This window comes from Schistocerca serialis, unplaced genomic scaffold (genome assembly GCF_023864345.2).
Source record: "Schistocerca serialis cubense isolate TAMUIC-IGC-003099 unplaced genomic scaffold, iqSchSeri2.2 HiC_scaffold_1370, whole genome shotgun sequence".
Taxonomy (NCBI): domain Eukaryota; kingdom Metazoa; phylum Arthropoda; class Insecta; order Orthoptera; family Acrididae; genus Schistocerca; species Schistocerca serialis.
This window is the reverse complement of record NW_026047592.1, coordinates 5,068,668-5,087,779: the sequence shown is the minus strand read 5'-3', so window position 1 is coordinate 5,087,779 and position 19,112 is coordinate 5,068,668.

Here is a 19,112-nt window from a genome sequence, read left to right as displayed (position 1 = left end):
CGATGCAATTTCTGTGTTTCATCGTCAATAAGAAGGTCCAAGGGATACAGTAAACCTGAAGTGAAGCATCGGAATCTATAACTAGTGTCACAGGAATGGTTCAAAACATAGACAGTAGGAAGAGTGAGGCTTCTAGAACTTAAGTCTGCATTGAGCCCTTTCTGTTTCATTCCGATGCAATTCCTGTGTTTCATCGTCAATAAGAAGGTCAAAGGGAATCAGTAAACCGGGAGTGAAGCACCGGAATCTATAACTAGTGTCACAGAATTGGTTCAAAACATAGACAGTAAGAAGAGTCTGTCTTCTTGTACTTAATTCTGCATTGTGCCTTTTGTATTTAATTCCGATGCAATCTCTGTGTTTCATCGTCAATAAGAAGATCCAAGGGATACAGTAAACCAGAAGTGAGGCATCGGAACGTATAACTAGTGTCTCAGGAATGGATCAAAACATAGTCAGTAAGAAGAGTCAGTCTTCTTGTACTTAAGTCGGCATTGTGCCTTTTGTATTTAATTCGGATACAATATCTGTGTTTCATCGTCAATTAGAAGGTCAGAGGGATACAGTAATCCTAATTTGAAGCATCGGAATCTATAACTAGTGTCACAGGAATGGTTCAAAGCATAGTCAGTAAGAATAGTCAGTCTTCTTGTACTTAAGTCATCATTGTGCATTTTCTATTTAATTCGGATGCAATTTCTGTGTTTCATCGTCAATAAGAAGGTCCAAGGGATACAGAAAAACTGGAGTGAAGCATCGGAATCCATAACTAGTGTCACAGGAATGGTTCAAATTATAGACAGTAGGAAGAGTCAGTCTTCTTGTACTTATGTCTGCATTGTGCCTTTTGTATTTCATTCCGATGCAATTTCTGTGTTTCATCGTCAATAAGAAGGTTTAAGGGATACAGTAAACCTGGAGTGAAGCATCGGAATCTATAACTATTGTCACAGGGACGGTTCAAGACATAGACAGTAGGATGAGTCAGTATTCTTGTATTTAAGTGGGCATTGTGCTTTTTTAATTAATTCCGATGCAATTTCTGTGTTTCATTGTCACTAAGAAGGTCAGAGGGATACAGTAATCCTGAAGTGAAGCATCGGAATCTATAACTAGTGTCACAGGAATGGTTCAAAGCATAGTCAGTAAGAAGAGTCAGTCTCTTGTAGTTAAGTCGGCATTGTGCCTTTTGTTCTGAATTCCAATGCAATTTCTGTGTTTCATCGTCAATAAGAAGGTCCAAGGGATACAGTAATCCTGAAGTGAAGCATCGGAATCTATAACTAGTGTCACAGGAACGGTTCAAAACATAGTCAGTAAGAAGAGTCAGTCTTCTTGTACTTAAGTCGGCATTGTGCCTTTTGTATTTAATTCCGATGCAATTTCTGTGTTTCATCGGCAATAAGGTATGAGGTCTACAGTAAACCTGAAGTGAAGCATCGGAATCTATAACTAGTGTCACAGGAATAGTTCAAAACATAGTCAGTAAGAACAGTCAGTCTTCTTTGCCTTAAGTCGGCATTGTGCCGTTTGTATTTAATTCCGATCCAATTTCTGTCTTTCATCGTCAATAAGAAGGTCAGTCGGATACAGTAAACCTGAAGTGAAGCATCGGAATCCAAAACTAGTGTCACAGGAATGGTTCAAAACATAGACAGTAGGAAGAGTAAGTCTTCTTGTACTTAAGTCGGCATTTTGCCTTTTGAATTTAATTCCGATTCAATTTCTGTGTTTCATCGTCAATAAGAAGGTCCAAGGTATACTGTAAACCTGAAGTGAAGCATCGTAATCTATAACTAGTGTCACAGGAATGGTTCAAAACATAGTCAGTAAGAAGAGTCAGTCTTCTTTTACTTAAGACGGCATTGTGCCTTTTCTATTTAATTCCGATGCTATTTCTGTGTTTCATCGTCAATAAGAAGGTCCAAGGGATACAGTGAACCTGGAGTGAAGAATCGGAATCTATAACTAGTGTCACAGGAATGGATCAAAACATAGACAGTAAGAAGAGTCAGTCTTCTTGTACTTAATTCTGCATTGTGCCTTTTGTATTTAATTCCGATGCAATCTCTGTGTTTCATCGTCAATAAGAAGATCCAGGGGATACAGTAAACCTGAAGTGAGGCATCGGAATTTATAACTAGTGTCTCAGGAATGGACCAAAGCATAGTCAGTAAGAAGAGTCAGTCTTCTTGTACTTAAGTCGGCATTGTGCCTTTTGTATTTAATTCGGATACAATATCTGTGTTTCATCGTCAATTAGAAGGTCAGAGGGATACAGTAATTATAATTTGAAGCATCGGAATCTATAACTAGTGTCACAGGAATGGTTCAAAGCATAGTCAGTAAGAATAGTCAGTCTTCTTGTACTTAAGTCATCATTGTGCATTTTCAATTTAATTCGGATGCAATTTCTGTGTTTCATTGTCAATAAGAAGGTCCAAGGGATACAGTAAAACTGGAGTGAAGCATCGGAATCCATAACTAGTGTCACAGGAATGGTTCAAACCATAGACAGTAGGAAGAGTCAGTCTTCTTGTACTTATGTCGGCATTGTGCCTTTTGTATTTCATTCCGATGCAATTTCTGTGTTTCATCGTCAACAAGAAGGTCCAAGGAATACAGTAAACATGGAGTGAAGCATCGGAATCTATAACTAGTGTCACATGGACGGTTCAAAACAAAGACAGTAAGATGAGTCAGCATTCTTGTATTTAAGTCGGCATTGTGCTTTTTTAATTAATTCCGATGCAATTTCTGTGTTTCATCGTCACTAAGAAGGTCAGAGGGATACAGTAATCCTGAAGTGAAGCATCGGAATCTATAACTAGTGTCACAGGAATGGTTCAAAGCATAGTCAGTAAGAAGAGTCAGTCTCTTGTAGTTTAGTCGGAATTGTGCCTTTTCTATTTAATTATGATGCAATTCCTGTGTTTCATCGTCAATAAGAAGGTCCAAGGGAAACAGTAAACCTGGATTGAAGCAACGGAATCTATAACTAGTGTCACAGGGACGGTTCAAAACACAGACAGATAGATGAGTCAGTATTCTTGTACTTAAGTCGGCATTGTGCTTTTTGTATTTAATTCCGATGCAATTTCTGTGTTTCATCGGCAATAAGGTCTGAGGTCTACAGTAAACCTGAAGTGAAGCATCGGAATCTATAACTAGTGTCACAGGAATAGTTCAAAACACAGTCAGTAAGAAGAGTCAGTCTTCTTTACCTTAAGTCGGCATTGTGCCTTTTGTATATAATTCCGATGCAATTTCTGTCTTTCATCGTCAATAAGAAGATCAGTGAGATACAGTAAACCGGAAGTGAAGCATCGGAATCCTAAACTAGTGTCACATGAATGGTTCAAAGCATAGACAGTAGGAAGAGTCAGTCTTCTTGTACTTAAGTCGGCATTTTGCCTTTTGAATTTAATTCCGATGCAATTTCTATGTTTCATCGTCAATAAGAAGGTCCAAGGTATACAGAAAACCTGAAGTGAAGCATCGTAATATATAACTAGTGTCACAGGAATGGTTCAAAACATAGTCAGTAAGAAGAGTCAGTCTTCTTTTACTTAAGTCGGCATTGTGCCTTTTCTATTTAATTCCGATGCAAGTTCTGTGTTTCATCGTCAATACGAAGGTCCAAGGGATACAGTAAAACTGGAGTGAAGCATCGGAATCTATAACTAGTGTCACAGGAATGGTTCAAAACATAGACAATAGAAATAGTCAGTCTTCTTGTACTTAAGTCGAAATTGTGCCGTTTCTACTTAATTCCGATGCAATTTCAGTGTTTCATCGTCAATAAGAAGGTCAGAGGGATACAATAAACCTGAAGTGAAGCATCGGAATCTATAACTAGTGTCACAGTAATGGTTTAAAACATAGTCATGAAGAAGAGTCAGTCTTCTTGTACTTAAGTCCTCATTGTGCCTTTCCTATTTAATTCCGATGCAATTTCTGTGTTTCATCGTCAATAAGAAGGTCAGAGGGTTACAGTAAACCTGAAGTGTAGCATCGGAATCTATAGCTAGTGTCACTGGAATGGTTCAAAGCATAGTCAGTAAGGAGAGTCAGTCTTCTTGTCCTTAAGTCGGCATTGTGCTTTTGTATCTAATTCCGATGCAATTTCTGTGTTTCATAGTCAACACGAAGGTCCAAGGGATACAGTATACCTGGAGTGAAGCATCGGAATCTATAACTAGTGTCACAGGAATGGTTCAAAACATAGACAGTAAGAAGAGTCAGTCTTCTTGTACTTAGGTCGGCATTGTGCCTTTTGTATTTAATTCCGATGCAATTTCTGTGTTTCATCGTCAATAAGAAGGTCCAAGGGATACAGTAAACCTCAAGTGAAGCATCGGAATCTTTAACTAGTGTCACAGGAATGGTTTAAAACATAGTCAGTAAGAAGCGTCAGTCTTCTTGTACTTAAGTCGGAATTGTGCCTTTTCTATTTAATTATGATGCAATTTCTGTGTTTCATCGTCAATAAGAAGAGCCAAGGGATACAGTAAACCTGAAGTGAAGCATCGGAATTTATAACTAGTGTCACAGGAATGGATCAAAACATAGAAAGTAAGAAGAGTCAGTCTTCTTGTACTTATGTCATCATTGTGCATTTTCTATTTAATTCGGATGCAATTTCTGTGTTTCATCGTCAATAAGAAGGTTCAAGGGATACAGTAAACCCGTAGTGAAGCATCGGAATCTATAACTAGTGTCACAGGAATGGTTCAAATCATAGACAGTAAGAAGAGTCAGACTTCTTTCACTTAAGTCGGCATTGTGCCTTTTGTATTTAATTCCGATGCAATTTCTGTGTTTCATCGACAATAAGAAGGTCCAAGGGATACAGTAAACCTGGAGTGAAGCGTCGGAATCTATAACTAGTGTCACAGGAATAGTTCAAAACATAGTCAGTAAGAACAGTCAGTCTTCTTTGCCTTAAGTCGGCATTGTGCCGTTTGTATTTAATTCCGATCCAATTTCTGTCTTTCATCGTCAATAAGAAGGTCAGTCGGATACAGTAAACCTGAAGTGAAGCATCGGAATCCAAAACTAGTGTCACAGGAATGGTTCAAAACATAGACAGTAGGAAGAGTAAGTCTTCTTGTACTTAAGTCGGCATTTTGCCTTTTGAATTTAATTCCGATTCAATTTCTGTGTTTCATCGTCAATAAGAAGGTCCAAGGTATACTGTAAACCTGAAGTGAAGCATCGTAATCTATAACTAGTGTCACAGGAATGGTTCAAAACATAGTCAGTAAGATGAGTCAGTCTTCTTTTACTTAAGACGGCATTGTGCCTTTTCTATTTAATTCCGATGCAATTTCTGTGTTTCATCGTCAATAAGAAGGTCCAAGGGATACAGTGAACCTGGAGAGAAGAATCGGAATCTATAACTAGTGTCACAGGAATGGATCAAAACATAGACAGTAAGAAGAGTCAGTCTTCTTGTACTTAATTCTGCATTGTGCCTTTTGTATTTAATTCCGATGCAATCTCTGTGTTTCATTGTCAATAAGAAGATCCAAGGGATACAGTAAACCTGAAGTGAGGCATCGGAATTTATAACTAGTGTCTCAGGAATGGACCAAAGCATAGTCAGTAAGAAGAGTCAGTCTTCTTGTACTTAAGTCGGCATTGTGCCTTTTGTATTTAATTCGGATACAATATCTGTGTTTCATCGTCAATTAGAAGGTCAGAGGGATACAGTAATTATAATTTGAAGCATTGGAATCTATAACTAGTGTCACAGGAATGGTTCAAAGCATAGTCAGTAAGAATAGTCAGTCTTCTTGTACTTAAGTCATCATTGTGCATTTTCAATTTAATTCGGATGCAATTTCTGTGTTTCATTGTCAATAAGAAGGTCCAAGGGATACAGTAAAACTGGAGTGAAGCATCGGAATCCATAACTAGAGTCACAGGAATGGTTCAAATCATAGACAGTAGGAAGAATCAGTCTTCTTGTACTTATGTCGGCATTGTGCCTTTTGTATTTCATTCCGATGCAATTTCTGTGTTTCATCGTCAACAAGAAGGTCCAAGGAATACAGTAAACATGGAGTGAAGCATCGGAATCTATAACTAGTGTCACATGGACGGTTCAAAACAAAGACAGTAAGATGAGTCAGCATTCTTGTATTTAAGTCGGCATTGTGCTTTTTTAATTAATTCCGATGCAATTTCTGTGTTTCATCGTCACTAAGAAGGTCAGAGGGATACAGTAATCCTGAAGTGAAGCATCGGAATCTATAACTAGTGTCACAGGAATGGTTCAAAGCATAGTCAGTAAGAAGAGTCAGTCTCTTGTAGTTAAGTCGGAATTGTGCCTTTTCTATTTAATTATGATGCAATTCCTGTGTTTCATCGTCAATAAGAAGGTCCAAGGGAAACAGTAAACCTGGATTGAAGCAACGGAATCTATCACTAGTGTCACAGGGACGGTTCAAAACATAGACAGAAAGATGAGTCAGTATTCTTGTACTTAAGTCGGCATTGTGCTTTTTGTATTTAATTCCGATGCAATTTCTGTGTTTCATCGGCAATAAGGTCTGAGGTCTACAGTAAACCTGAAGTGAAGCATCGGAATCTATAACTAGTGTCACAGGAATAGTTCAAAACACAGTCAGTAAGAAGAGTCAGTCTTCTTGGCCTTAAGTCGGCATTGTGCCTTTTGTATATAATTCCGATGCAATTTCTGTCTTTCATCGTCAATAAGAAGATCAGTGAGATAGAGTAAACCGGAAGTGAAGCATCGGAATCCTAAACTAGTGTCACATGAATGGTTCAAAGCATAGACAGTAGGAAGAGTCAGTCTTCTTGTACTTAAGTCGGCATTTTGCCTTTTGAATTTAATTCCGATGCAATTTCTATGTTTCATCGTCAATAAGAAGGTCCAAGGTATACAGAAAACCTGAAGTGAAGCATCGTAATATATAACTAGTGTCACAGGAATGGTTCAAAACATAGTCAGTAAGAAGAGTCAGTCTTCTTTTACTTAAGTCGGCATTGTGCCTTTTCAATTTAATTCCGATGCAATTTCTGTGTTTCATCGTCAATACGAAGGTCCTAGGGATACAGTAAAACTGGAGTGAAGCATCGGAATCTATAACTAGTGTCACAGGAATGGTTCAAAACATAGACAATAAGAATAGTCAGTCTTCTTGTACTTAAGTCGAAATTGTGCCGTTTCTACTTAATTCCGATGCAATTTCAGTGTTTCATCGTCAATAAGAAGGTCAGAGGGATACAATAAACCTGAAGTGAAGCATCGGAATCTATAAGTAGTGTCACAGTAATGGTTTAAAACATAGTCATGAAGAAGAGTCAGTCTTCTTGTACTTAAGTCCTCATTGTGCCTTTCCTATTTAATTCCGATGCAATTTCTGTGTTTCATCGTCAATAAGAAGGTCAGAGGGTTACAGTAAACCTGAAGTGTAGCATCGGAATCTATAGCTAGTGTCACTGGAATGGTTCAAAGCATAGTCAGTAAGGAGAGTCAGTCTTCTTGTCCTTAAGTCGGCATTGTGCTTTTGTAATTAATTCCGATGCAATTTCTGTGTTTCATAGTCAACACGAAGGTCCAAGGGATACAGTATACCTGGAGTGAAGCATCGGAATCTATAACTAGTGTCACAGGAATGGTTCAAAACATAGACAGTAAGAAGAGTCAGTCTTCTTGTACTTAGGTCGGCATTGTGCCTTTTGTATTTAATTCCGATGCAATTTCTGTGTTTCATCGTCAATACGAAGGTCCAAGGGATACAGTAAACCTCAAGTGAAGCATCGGAATCTTTAACTAGTGTCACAGGAATGGTTTAAAACATAGTCAGTAAGAAGCGTCAGTCTTCTTGTACTTAAGTCGGAATTGTGCCTTTTCTATTTAATTATGATGCAATTCCTGTGTTTCATAGTCAATAAGAAGGTCCAAGGGTAACAGTAAACCTGGAGTGAAGAAACGGAATCTATATCTAGTGTCACAGGAATGGATCAAAACATACACAGTAAGAAGAGTCAGTCTTCTTGTACTTAATTCTGCATTGTGCCTTTTGTATTTAATTCCGATGCAATTTCTGTGTTTCATCGTCAATAAGAAGAGCCAAGGGATACAGTAAACCAGAAGTGAAGCATCGGAATTTATAACTAGTGTCACAGGAATGGATCAAAACATAGAAAGTAAGAAGAGTCAGTCTTCTTGTACTTATGTCATCATTGTGCATTTTCTATTTAATTCGGATGCAATTTCTGTGTTTCATCGTCAATAAGAAGGTTCAAGGGATACAGTAAACCTTTAGTGAAGCATCGGAATCTATAACTAGTGTCACAGGAATGGTTCAAATGATAGACAGTAAGAAGAGTCAGACTTCTTTCACTTAAGTCGGCATTGTGCCTTTTGTATTTAATTCCGATGCAATTTCTGTGTTTCATCGACAATAAGAAGGTCCAAGGGATACAGTAAACCTGGAGTGAAGCGTCGGAATCTATAACTAGTGTCACAGGGACGGTCAAAACATAGACAGTAAGATGAGTCAGTATTCTTGTACTTAAGTCGGCATTGTGTTTTTGTATTTAATTCCGATGCAATTTCTCTTTTTCATCGTCACTAAGAAGGTCAGAGGGATACAGTAATCCTGAAGTTAAGCATCGGAATCTATAACTAGTGTCACAGGAATGGTTCAAAGCATAGTCAGTAAGAAGAGTCAGTCTTCTTGTAGTTAATTCGGCATTGTGCCATTTGTACTGAATTCCAATGCAATTTCTGTGTTTCATCGTCAATAAGAAGGTCCAAGGGATACAGTAAACCTGAAGTGAAGCATCGGAATCTATAACTAGTGTCATAGGAATTGTTCAAAACATAGACAGTAGGAAGAGTCAGCCTTCTAGAACTTAAGTCGGCATTGTGCCCTTTCTACTTGATTCCGATGCAATTTCTGTGTTGCATCGTCAATAAGACGGTCAGAGGGATACAGTAAACCTGAAGTGAAGCATCGGAATCAATAACTAGTGTCACAGGAATGTTTCAAAACATAGACAGTTGGAACAGTGAGTCTTCTTGTACTTAAGTTGGCGTTGTGTTTTTTGTATTTAATTCTGATGCAATTTCTGTGTTTCATTGTCAATACGAAGGTCCGAGGTATACAGTAAACCTGAAGTGAAGCATCGGAATCTATAACTAGTGTCACAGGAATGGTTCAAATCATAGACTATAAGAAGAGTCAGTCTTCTTGTACTTAAGTCGGCATTGTGCCTTTTCAACTTAATTCCGAAGCAATATCTGTGTTTCATCGTCAATAAGAAGGTCCAAGGGATACAGTAAACCTGAAGTGAAACATCGGAATTTATAACTAGTGTCACAGGAATGGTTCAAAACATAAACTGTAAGTAGACTCAGTCTTCTTGCACTTAAGTCGGCATTGTGCCTTTTCTATTTAATTCCGAAGCAATATCTGTGTTTCATCGTCAATAAGAAGGTCCAAGGGATACAGTAAACCTGAAGTGAAGCATCGGAATTTATAACTAGTGTCACAGGAACGGTTCAAAACATAGTCTGTAAGAAGAGTCAGTCTTCTTGTACTTAAGTCGGCATTGTGCCTTTTCTATTTAATTCCGATGCAATTTCTGTGTTTCATCGTCAATAAGAAGGACCAAGGGATACAGTAAACTTGGAGTGAAGCATCGGAATCTAACTAGTGTCACAGGAATGGTTCAAAACATAGACAGTAAGAAGAGTCAAGGTTCTTGTACTTAGGTCGGCATTATGCCTTTTGTTTTTAATTCCGATGCAATTTCTGTGTTTCATCGTCAATAAGAAGGTCCAAGGGATACAGTAAACCTCAAGTGAAGCATCGGAATCTTTAACTAGTGTCACAGGAATGGTTCAAAACATAGTCAGTAAGAAGCGACAGTCTTCTTGTACTTTAGTCGGAATTGTGCCTTTTCTATTTAATTATGATGCAATTCCTGTGTTTCATCGTCAATAAGATGGTCCAAGGGAAACAGTAAACCTGGAGTGAAGCAACGGAATCTATAACTAGTGTCACAGGAATGGTTCAAAACCTAGACTGTTAGAAGAGTCAGTCTTCTTGTACTTAATTCTGCATTGTGCCTTTTGTATTCAATTCCGATGCAATTTCTGTGTTTCATCGTCAATAAGAAGATCCAAGGGATACAGTAAACCTGAAGTGAAGCATCGGAATTTATAACTAGTGTCTCAGGAATGGATCAAAACATAGTCAGTAAGAAGAGTCAGTCTTCTTGTACGTATGTCATCATTGTGCATTTTCTATTTAATTCGGATGCAATTTCTGTGTTTCATCGACAATAAGAAGGTCCAAGGGATACAGTAAACCTGGAGTGAAGTATCGGAATCTATAACTAGTGTCACAGGGACGGTTCAAAACATAGACTGTAAGATGAGTCAGTATTCTTGTACTTAAGTCGGCATTGTGTTTTTGTATTTAATTCCGATGCAATTTCTCTTTTTCATCGTCACTAAGAAGGTCAGAGGGATACAGTAATCCTGAAGTTAAGCATCGGAATCTATAACTAGTGTCACAGGAATGGTTCAAAGCATAGTCAGTAAGAAGAGTCAGTCTTCTTGTAGTTAATTCGGCATTGTGCCATTTGTACTGAATTCCAATGCAATTTCTGTGTTTCATCGTCAATAAGAAGGTCCAAGGGATACAGTAAACCAGAAGTGAAGCATCGGAATCTATAACTAGTGTCATAGGAATTGTTCAAAACATAGACAGTAGGAAGAGTCAGGCTTCTAGAACTTAAGTCGGCATTGTGTCTTTTGTATTTAATTCTGATGCAATTTCTGTGTTTCATCGTCAATAAGAAGGTCCGAGGTATACAGTAAATCTGAAGTGAAGCATCGGAATCTATTACTAGTGTCACAGGAATGGTTCAAAACATAGACAGTTGGAACAGTCAGTCTTCTTGTACTTAAGTCGGCGTTGTGTCTTTTGTATTTAATTCTGATGCAATTTCTGTGTTTCATCGTCAATAAGAAGGTCCGAGGTATACAGTAAATCTGAAGTGAAGCATCGGAATCTATAACTATTGTCACAGGAATGGTTCAAATCATAGACTGTAATAAGAGTCAATCTTCTTGTACTTTAGTCGGCTTTGTGCCTTTTGTATTTAATTCCGATGCAATTTCTGTGTTTCATCGTCAATAAGAATGTCCAAGGGATACAGTAAACCTGGAGTGAAGCATCGGAATCTATAACTAGTGTCACAGGAATGGTTCAAAACATAAACAGTAAGAAGACTCAGTCTTCTTGTACTTAAGTCGGCATTGTGCCTTTTCTATTTAATTGCGATGCAATATCTCTGTTTCATCGTCAATAAGAAGGTCCAAGGGATACAGTAAACCTGAAGTGAAGCATCGGAATTTATAACTAGTGTCTCAGGAACGGTTCAAAACATAGTCAGTAAGAAGAGTCAGTCTTCTTGTACTTAAGTCGGCATTGTGCCTTTTGTATTTAATTCCGATGCAATTTCTCTGTTTCATCGTCAATAAGAAGGACCAAGGAATACAGTAAACCTGTAGTGAAGCATCGGAAACTATAACTAGTGTCACAGGGATGGTTCAAAACATAGACAGTAAGAAGAGTCAGACTTCTTGTACTTTAGTCGGCATTGTGCCGTTTGTATTTAATTCCGATGCAATTTCTGTGTTTCATCGTCAATAAGAAGGTCAGACGGATACAGTAATCCTGAAGTGAAGCATCGGAATCTATAACTAGTGTCACAGGAATAGTTCAAAACATAGTCAGTAAGAAGAGTCAGTCTTCTAGTACTTAAGTCATCATTGTGCATTTTCTATTTAATTCTGATGCAATTTCTGTGTTTCATCGTCAATACGAAGGTCCAAGGGATACAGTAAACCTGGAGTGAAGCATCGGAATCTATAACTAGTGTCACAGGAATGGTTCAAAACATAGTCAGTAAGGAGAGTCAGTCTTCTTGTACTTATGTTGGCATTGTGCCTTTCGTATTTAAATCCGATGCAATTTCTGTGTTTCACCGGCAATAAGAAGGTCAGAGGGATACAGTAAACCTGAAGTCAAGCACCGGAATCTATAACTAGTGTCACAGGAATGGTTCAAAACATAGACAGTAAGAAGAGTCAGTCTTCTGGTCCTTAAGTCGGCATTGTGCCTTTTGTATTTAATTCCGATGCAATTTCTGTGTTACATCGGCAATAAGGTCAGAGGAATACAGTAAACCTGAAGTGAATCATCGGAATCTATAACTAGTGTCACAGGAATGGTTCAAAACGTAGACTGCAGGAAGAGTCAGTCTTCTTGTACTTAAGTCGGCATTGTGCCTTTTGTATTTAATTCTGATGCAATTTCTGTGTTTCGTCGTCAATAAGAAGGTCAGAGTGACACAGTAAACCTGAAGTGAAGCATCGGAATCTATAGCTAGTGTCACTGGAATGGTTCAAAACATAGTCAGTAAGAAGAGTCAGTTTTCTTGTCCTTAAGTCGGCATTGTGCCTTTTGTATTTAATTCCGATGCAATTACTGTGTTTCATAGTCAACAATAAGGTCCAAGGGATACTGTAAACCTGAAGTGAAGCATCGGAATCTATAACTAGTGTCGCAGGAATGGTTCAAAACATAAACAGTAAGAAGAGTCAGTCTTCTTGTACTTAAGTCGGCATTGTGCCTTTTGTATTTAATTCCGATGCAATTTCTGTGTTTAATAGTCAACAAAAAGGTCCAAGGGATACAGTAAACCTGAAGTGAAACATCGGAATCTATAACTAGTGTCGCAGGAATGGTTCAAAACATAGACAGTAAGAAGAGTCAGTCTTTTTGTACTTAATTCTGCATTGTGCCTTTTGTATTTAATTCCGATGCAATCTCTGTGTTTCATCGTCAATAAGAAGATCCAAGGGATACAGTAAACCTGAAGTGAAGCATCGGAATTTATAACTAGTGTCACAGGAATGGATCAAAACATAGTCTGTAAGAAGAGTCAGTCATCTGGTACTTAAGTCGCCATTGTGCCTTTTGTATTTAATTCCGATACAATATCTGTGTTTCATCGTCAATAGAAGGTCAGAGGGATACAGTAATCCTAAAGTGAAGCATCGGCATCTATAACTAGTGTCACAGGAATGGTTTAAAGCATAGTCAGTAAGATTAGTCAGTCTTCTTGTACTTAAGTCGGCATTGTGCCTTTTGTACTGAATTCCAACGCAATTTCTGTGTTTCTTCGTCAATAAGAAGGTCCAAGGGTTACAGTAAACCTGGGGTGTAGCATCGGAATCTATAACTAGTGTCACAGGAATGGTTCAAAACATAGACAGTAGGAAGAGTCAGGCTTCTAGTACTTAAGTCGGCATTGTGCCTTTTCTATTTGATTCCGATGCAATTTCTGTGTTTCATCGTCAATAAGACGGTCAGAGGGATACAGTAAACCTGAAGTGAAGCATCGGAATCTATAACTAGTGTCACAGGAATGGTTCAAACGTACACAGTTGGAACAGTCAGTCTTCTGGTCCTTAAGTCAGCGTTGTGTCTTTTGTATTTAATTACGATACAATTTCTGTGTTTCATCGTCAATAAGAAGATCCAAGGGATACAGTAAACCTGAAGTGAAGCATCGGAATTTATAACTAGTGTCTCAGGAATGGATCAAAACATAGTCAGTAAGAAGAGTCAGTCTTCTTGTACGTATGTCATCATTGTGCATTTTCTATTTAATTCGGATGCAATTTCTGTGTTTCATCGTCAATAAGTAGGATCAAGGGATACAGTAAACCTGGAGTGAAGCATCGGAATCTATAACTAGTGTCACAGGAATGGTTCAAATCATAGACAGTAACAAGAGTCAGACTTCTTTCACTTAAGTCGGCATTGTGCCTTTTGTATTTAATTCCGATGCAATTTCTGTGTTTCATCGACAATAAGAAGGTCCAAGGGATACAGTAAACCTGGAGTGAAATATCGGAATCTATAACTAGTGTCACAGGGACGGTTCAAAACATAGACTGTAAGATGAGTCAGTATTCTTGTACTTAAGTCGGCATTGTGCTTTTTGTATTTAATTCCGTTGCAATTTCTGTGTTTCATTGTCACTAGGGAGGTCAGAGGGATACAGTAATCCTGAAGTTAAGCATCGGATTCTATAACTAGTGTCACAGGATTGGTTTAAAGCATAGTCAGTAAGAAGAGTCAGTCTTCTTGTAGTTAATTCGGCATTGTGACTTTTGTACTGAATTCCAATGCAATTTCTGTGTTTCATCGTCAATAAGAAGGTCCAAGGGATACAGTAAACCTGAAGTGAAGCATCGGAATCTATAACTAGTGTCATAGGAATTGTTCAAAACATAGACAGTAGGAAGAGTCAGGCTTCTAGAACTTAAGTCGGCATTGTGCCATTTCTATTTGATTCCGATGCAATTTCTGTGTTTCATCGTCAATAAGACGGTCAGAAGGATACAGTAAACCTGAAGTGAAGCATCGGAATCTATAACTAGTGTCACAGGAATGGTTCAAAACATAGACAGTTGGAACAGTCAGTCTTCTTGTACTTAAGTCGGCGTTGTGCCTTTTGTATTTAATTCCGATGCAATTTCTGTGTTTCATCGTCAATAAGAATGTCCAAGGGATACAGTAAACCTGGAGTGAAGCATCGGAATCTATAACTAGTGTCACAGGAATGGTTCAAAACATAAACGGTAAGAAGACTCAGTCTTCTTGTACTTAAGTCGGCATTGTGCCTTTTCTATTTAATTCCGATGCAATATCTGTGTTTCATCGTCAATAAGAAGGTCCAAGGGATACAGTAAACCTGAAGTGAAGCATCGGAATTTATAACTAGTGTCACAGGAACGGTTCAAAACATAGTCAGCAAGAAGAGTCAGTCTTCTTGTACTTAAGTCGGCATTGTGCCTTTTATATTTAATTCCGATGCAATTTCTCTGTTTCATCGTCAATAAGAAGGACCAAGGGATACAGTAAACCTGCAGTGAAGCATCGGAAACTATAACTAGTGTCACAGGGATGGTTCAAAACATAGACAGTAAGAAGAGTCAGACTTCTTGTACTTTAGTCGGCATTGTGCCGTTTGTATTTAATTCCGATGCAATTTCTGTGTTTCATCGTCAATAAGAAGGTCAGAGGGATACATTAATCCTGAAGTGAAGCATCGGAATCTATAACTAGTGTCACAGGAATAGTTCAAAACATAGACAGTAAGAAGAGTCAGTCTTCTAGTACTTAAGTCATCATTGTGCATTTTCTATTTAATTCTGATGCAATTTCTGTGTTTCATCGTCAATACGAAGGTCCAAGGGATACAGTAAACCTGGAGTGAAGCATCGGAATCTATAACTAGTGTCACAGGAATGGTTCAAAACATAGTCAGTAAGGAGAGTCAGTCTTCTTGTACTTTTGTTGGCATTGTGCCTTTCGTATTTAAATCCGATGCAATTTCTGTGTTTCACCGGCAATAAGAAGGTCAGAGGGATACAGTAAACCTGAAGTCAAGCACCGGAATCTATAACTAGTGTCACAGGAATGGTTCAAAACATAGACAGTAAGAAGAGTCAGTCTTCTGGTCCTTAAGTCGGCATTGTGCCTTTTGTATTTAATTCCGATGCAATTTCTGTGTTACATCGGCAATAAGGTCAGAGGAATACAGTAAACCTGAAGTGAATCATCGGAATCTATAACTAGAGTGACAGGAATGGTTCAAAACGTAGACTGCAGGAAGAGTCAGTCTTCTTGTACTTAAGTCGGCATTGTGCCTTTTCTATTTAATTCCGATGCAATTTCTGTGTTTCGTCGTCAATAAGAAGGTCAGAGTGACACAGTAAACCTGAAGTGAAGCATCGGAATCTATAGCTAGTGTCACTGGAATGGTTCAAAACATAGTCAGTAAGAAGAGTCAGTTTTCTTGTCCTTAAGTCGGCATCGTGCCTTTTGTATTTAATTCCGATGCAATTACTGTGTTTCATAGTCAACAAAAAGGTGCAAGGGATACAGTAAACCTGAAGTGAAGCATCGGAATCTATAACTAGTGTCGCAGGAATGGTTCAAAACATAGACAGTAAGAAGAGTCAGTCTTCTTGTACTTAAGTCGGCATTGTGCCTTTTGTATTTAATTCCGATGCAATTTCTGTGTTTAATAGTCAACGAAAAGGTCCAAGGGATACAGTAAACCTGAAGTGAAGCATCGGAATCTATAACTAGTGTCGCAGGAATGGTTCAAAACATAGACAGTTAGAAGAGTCAGTCTTTTTGTACTTAATTCTGCATTGTGCCTTTTGTATTTAATTCCGATGCAATCTCTGTGTTTCATCGTCAATAAGAAGATCCAAGGGATACAGTAAACCTGAATTGAAGCATCGGAATTTATATCTAGTGTCACAGGAATGGATCAAAACATAGTCTGTAAGAAGAGTCAGTCATCTGGTACTTAAGTCGCCATTGTGCCTTTTGTATTTAATTCCGATACAATATCTGTGTTTCATCGTCAATAAGAAGGTCAGAGGGATACAGTAATCCTAAAGTGAAGCATCGGCATCTATAACTAGTGTCACAGGAATGGTTCAAAGCATAGTCAGTAAGAAGAGTCTGTCTTCCTGTAGTTAAGTCGGTATTGTGCCTTTTGTACTGAATTCCAACGCAATTTCAATGTTCTTCGTTAATAAGAAGGTCCAAGGGATACAGTAAACCTGGGGTGTAGCATCGGAATCTATAACTAGTGTCACAGGAATGGTTCAAAACATAGACAGTAGGAAGAGTCAGGCTTCTAGTACTTAAGTCGGCATTGTGCCTTTTCTATTTGATTCCGATGCAATTTCTGTGTTTCATCGTCAATAAGACTGTCAGAGGGATACAGTAAACCTGAAGTGAAGCATCGGAATCTATAACTAGTGTCACAGGAATGGTTCAAACGTACACAGTTGGAACAGTCAGTCTTCTGGTACTTAAGTCGGCGTTGTGTCTTTTGTATTTAATTCCGATGCAATTTCTGTTTTTCATCGGCAATAAGAAGGTCCGAGGTATACAGTAAACCTGAAGTGAAGCATCGGAATCTATAACTAGTGTCACAGGAATGGTTCAAAACATAGTCAGTAAGAAGAGACAGTCTTCTTTGCCTTATGTGGGCATTGTGCCTTTTGTATTTAATTCCGATGCAATTTCTGTGTTTCATCGTCAATAAGAAGGTCCAAGGGTTACAGTAAACCTGGAGTGAAGCATCGGAATCTATAACTAGTGTCACAGTAATGGTGCAAAACATAGACAGTAAGAAGAATCAGACGTCTTGTACTTAAGTCGCATTGTGCCTTTTGTGTTTAATCCCGATGCAATTTCTGTGTTTCATTGGCAATAGGAAGGTGCAAGGGATACTGTAAACCTGAAGTGAAGTATCGGAATGTATAACTAGTGTCACAGGAATGGTTCAAAATATAGACAGTAAGAAGAGTCAGTCTTCTTGTACTTAAGTCTGCATTGTGCCTTTTGTATTTAATTCCGATGCAATTTCTGTGATTCATCGTCAATAAGAAGGCCCAAGGGATACAATAAACCTGAAGTGAAGCATCGGACTCTATAACTAGTTTCACAGAAATGGTTCAAAACATAGACAGTAGGAAGAGTCAGTCTTCTTGTACTTAAGTCGGCATTGTGCCTTTTGCATTTCATTCCGATGCAATTTCTGTGTTTCATCGTCAATAAGAAGGTCCAAGGGAAACAGTAATACTGAAGTGAAGCATCGGAATCTATAACTAGTGTCACAGGAATGGTTCAAAACATAGTCAGTAAGAAGAGTCAGTCTTCTTGTCCTTAAGTCGGCATTGTGCCTTTTGTATTTAATTCCGATGCAATTTCTGTGTTTCATCGGCAATAAGGTCGGAGGGATACAGTAAACCTGAAGTGATGTATCGGAATCTATAACTAGTGTCACAGGAATGGTTCAAAATATAGACAGTAGGAAGAGTCAGTCTTCTTGTACTTAAGTCGGCACTGTGCCTTTTGTATTTAATTCCGATGCAATTTCTGTGTTTCATCGTCAATAAGGAGGTCAGAGGGATACAGTAAACCTGGGGTGTAGCATCGGAATCTATAACTAGTGTCACAGGAATGGTTCAAAACATAGACGGAAACAAGAGTCAGTCTTCGTGTACTTAAGTCGGCATTTTTCCTTTTTTATTTAATTCCGATGCAATTTCTGTGTTTCATCGTCAATAAGAAGGTCCAAGGGATACAGTAAACCTGGAGTGTAGCATCGGAATCTATAACTAGAGTCACAGCAATGGTTCAAAACATAGACAGTAAGAAGAGTCAGTCATTTTGTACTTAAGTCGGCATTGTGCCTTTTGTATTAAACTCCGATGCAATTTCTGTTTTTCATCGTCAATAAGAAGGTCCAAGGGATACAGTAAACCTGAAGTGAAGCATCGGAATCTATAACTAGTGACTCAGGAATGGTTCAAAACATAGACAGTAAGAAGAATCAGATATCATGTACTTAAGTCGGCATTGTGCCTTTTGTATTTAATTCCGATGCAATTTCTGTGTTTCATTGTCAATAAGAAGGTCCAAGGTATACAGTAAACCTGACGTGAAGCATCGGAATCTATAACTAGTGTCACAGGAATGGTTCAAAACATAGTCAGTAAGAAGAGTCAGTCTTCTTGTACTCAAGTCGGCATTGTGCCTTTTCTATTTAATTACGATGCAATTTCTGTGTTTCATCGTCAATAAGAAGGACCAAGGGATCCAGTAAACCTGGAGTGAAGCATCGGAATCTATAACTAGTGTCACAGGAATGGTTCATAACATAGACAGTAAGAAGACTCAGTCTCCTTGTACTTAAGTCGACATTGTGCCTTTTCAATTTAATTCCGATGCAATTTCTGTGTTTCTTCGTCAATAAGAAGGTCAGAGGGATACAATAAACCTGAGGTGAAGCATCGGAATCTATGACTAGTGTCACAGGAATAATTCAAAGCATAGTCAGTAAGAACAGTCAGTCTTCTTGTCCTTAAGTCGGCATTGTGCCTTTTGCATTTAATTCCGATGCAATTTCTGTGTTTCATCGTCAATAAGAAGGTCGAAGGGATACAGTAAACC